This window comes from Acomys russatus, chromosome 3 (assembly GCF_903995435.1).
Source record: "Acomys russatus chromosome 3, mAcoRus1.1, whole genome shotgun sequence".
Classification (NCBI taxonomy): Eukaryota; Metazoa; Chordata; class Mammalia; order Rodentia; family Muridae; genus Acomys; species Acomys russatus.
This window is the reverse complement of record NC_067139.1, coordinates 34,503,279-34,507,055: the sequence shown is the minus strand read 5'-3', so window position 1 is coordinate 34,507,055 and position 3,777 is coordinate 34,503,279. Positions and strand designations below refer to the sequence as shown.

General features: G+C 46.3%; 1 pseudogene; it reads right to left on the bottom strand.

Moving 5' to 3' along the window:
* Positions 1-269: 269 nt before the first annotated feature.
* Positions 270-2,953, bottom strand: LOC127187058 (protein FAM104A-like; annotated as a pseudogene).
* Positions 2,954-3,777: the final 824 nt, after the last annotated feature.

Sequence of the window (3,777 nt, the reverse complement as noted above, 5' to 3'; positions counted from 1 at the left end):
ACGTACAGTACAGCATCTAATTGGAAGATATGGAAATCAGTCAGATAAGACTTCCTCATACATTGCCATGATGGAGATTTGATGCCCTCTCTAGAAATAATCCTATAAAAAAAAATTGTTCTCAACCCCCACTGAAACTGCAATAGTGCAGCAAAATCCCAAGTAAACAGCTGCCTGCTGACCCAATATTCAAATACAGACTGAAAGCCAACAGGCGTCCCCTCCCCCCCACCGTGTGCAACTTTTAAAAACAAATCATTACATTGAAGTATCCAATCTGCACAGTGCTGTCCCTTCACAGAAGGCAAGAAGCTGCCGCAGCATCATGTTGGAGGCCGGCCTCGGTGCTGTAGGCTGTGAGAGTGGGCCTCCTTCTGGGTCTGATGGATGTGGATGTAAGGGCTGTGGCATAGGACAGACTGACTGCTCAGGCACTGGCTGGGGGGTGCTGGGCCAAGATCTGGGGATGAACTGGCTCAGGCTGTTCTCTGGCCCACTGGCCCTGTCCGGGCTGTTGCTGCTGCTGCTGCTCCCACCAGTGTCGCTGCTCGAAGACTCTGTGTCCCAGGGGTCCTGGAGATTGGGGTTTCTACTGCTCCTTTTGGTCTGGGGAGGGGGGCGGTTGTCATCCTAGGACTGAGGTGCTCGCTCAAGGCAGCTGGTGAAGGCGGGCAAAGCGGCTGGCGCCAACAGCGATCAGGGAAAGTCTTTGTTTTAAAATGTTGATTGAAGGTAATCTTTAGATATCTTTCAGGATGGCAGAAGGTTTTGAAAAGAAGATCACAGACATGATGACCTATAATGCTATAAATGAATAATGGATGTTTACCTATAGCGCTCTCACAGTCAGCCTAGAGGTGCTACAGTGGCAGGCCTAGACCCAGAAGACATTCAATGGCTTTTCCCTAGTTTCCATTGATAGCAGCGTCACACTTGCTTAAGAGGCAAGGAGGGTGGCATCCTGGCCCTGGACTGTGACAGAAGTCACTGTTGCATGCAGCAGTTGATATGAGCTTTAGCGTCATTACTTGCTGCTAACAATGACAAAACAAAAAACAAAACCACAACACAACAGCAAACAAACAATAATAAAAACAAACAAAAAAGCACACAGGGGACCTAGGGGTGTAGTTCAGTTGCTAGAGTACTTCCTTGGCAGGCACAAGTGATGGTACATGCCTGTCATCCCAGCACAGCAGCAGCAGAGGCAGGAGGGTCAGGAGTTCAAGGTCATTCTCAACTTCACAGAAAGCTCAGCAAGAAAGAAAAGGGAGTCAGGGCATGGTTGTTTTTTGTTTGTTTGTTTGTTTTGTTTTGTTTTGTTTTGTTTTGTTTTTTTCCCCTTAACAGCCACAAGGGTAATGGAAAATCCAAATCAGAATAGGCTCACAGTAGACACTGCTGGGAGCAACACTGAGTCACACTACCAGGAAGCACAGATGCAGCTGCCTCTTCAGAGAGCCCTCTGTATCTTCTTTCTTCTCCTCTGATTCTCCCTCCCCATCCTCTGCAAAGCTCCTCTCTCTGACCTACTTTTCCCATGACGTCCTGGCCCAGGCACATGGCTTTTGGAAGCTGTGGCTTGAAGGTCCTCAGAGAGCAGTGTCCCCACCCCCACCCCCACCTCCCACACCCCAGCCCTGGTTTACTGAGCAGGTGGCTGCTGCTTGGTGCTGGCAGTTGACACAACAGAGCTAAGAGTATCCTTCCAGGAATCCTACCGAGAAAGCTGGAATACAGACAGACCCCGGCGGCGGTGCTCTGCAGTGAATGGTGTGGGCAGCTTGCCTTGGCTATGACACACAGCTCCTGCTAGGAGACTTGCTCATCCAGATGACCTAAGAATACAAAGAAGCGTGACTTCTTCCCGTGACATTTACTCACTGTCCTTCCAACCTGTGTTTTACTCCTGCACACATCTCCAGAAAGAAGAAGACGGTGGAGCTCATCCAACCTCTAGAAAATAGTAGAAGGTGCTACTGATTTTGCCATTGTTGTCCAAACATGTTTAAAATATGTCTCCTTGAAGTGCTAACAGTATTCGTGAAAAGTTGTTATCAACAACTAAGCCACCACTTGGTCCTAATGAGAGATTGGTTTGTCACAACCCCACCTTGCCTGGGAGTCCATGTCTTCACCCTATATGTGATGGATTCGTTCTGGCTCATCACACTTTCAGTGGGTGTGGGATGGCCTTGCCAAGCAGGGATAATAAAGGACATGTTTGTGTGTGCTTACTGCATGTGAGAGGCATGGGGCCCATGTGAGGGACTCTCCCTCCAGCCTGGGATTTCAGAATGATCATACCCTGACTTGGAGTTGCCAACATACCCGCAAAGCAGAAAGTGAGGAGAAATCAAGGAACAGAGGGCTCTCTGCCAAGGCTGAGCCAAAACACCTCCATCTTTGTTCGCTGACCTCAGCATCTGCTTTTGACTCCTCTCCAGTTAGGGTTGGACCAGCTAACTGTCCCAGGAACAAGACTGCCTAACCAGCAACCCTACAGTCAGCATTCCAAAAGTATGTATGTATGCACGTATGTATTACCCATGGGAGCACATGTAGAGACCAGAGGTTGGCATCAAGGCAGTTTCTGAGATTGCTCAGCACCTTATTCCCTTGAGACAAGGTCTCTCACTTGGCCTGAGACTCACTGTTTTAGGCAACACTGGCCAACCAATGAGCTCCCAGGATTCATGTCTCTCAGCCTCTTGGTGCTGAGGTTACAGGCCACATCCAGGGTTTTTATGTGTATGCTGGGTAAACTCAGGCTCTCATTAACCACTGAACCATATACTCAGGCTCTTGTAGTATTGGTTTGTATAGCTCCCATTCTTGGGCCTTGATAGTGATAAGCTATCATATGCAGGGCTTGGCTAGACAAACTTACCAGGCCCAGCTCAGTGCCCTGTGTCTGCCATTTGTTCCTAAGGCAGCAGTTGGTCACAGTCATGCTTCTATGCCAGTTCCAGTGGTACAGGGAACCACTGTGTATGGTCTCTTCAAGTCTCTGTTCTTGTATGGATTCTAACATTGTAGATCACATGACCAAGCTGACATCACTCATGTCTCTGCTAGAAGGGAAGGAAAAAATCCTCAATACTTTCTGAAAATAATTTAGCCACCATGTTATCCATAATATTTCACTAGGTTTTTTCTTTATGTTCAACTTCCCCTTTCTTATTCCAGGCCCAAAGAAATACTTAAGAAAGACACTTATGATCATGTGTGCATTAATTAATTGAGCTTTTCTATATTGTATGTTCAGTATCTATCAAGCAGAGTGGACAAAGCAGAACTCGGGACACTGAAACAAATCTTTGTCAGCCAGTAAACTGTCATAAGCCAAGCGTGACACAGAGCCCTTGAACTAGGCCTGGTCCTAAGGGAAATACTTTTCTGGTATAAAAACCTGAATTTTAAAGATTGTATAAAAATGAGAAACTATCTCCTAACATTTGGGAAGCTTAAGGAGGAAGGTCATGAGTTTGAGGCTAACCTGTACTACATAGCAAGAGCTTATCTCAAAATAAATATATTAATAAATAAATAAAAATGAAGAATGACATTAAAAGTTCTATATAATTTTTATCTTGGCTGGTTTTGTGTCAAGCTAGAGTTATCTAAATGGTAATCTCAATTGAGAGAATGCCTCCATAAGATTTTGCTAGATAACATTTTCTTAATTAATCATTGCTGGGGGATAGCCCAGCCCATTGTGGGTGGTACCATCCCTGGGCTGATGACCCTGGGTTCTACAAGAAATCAGGCTGAGCA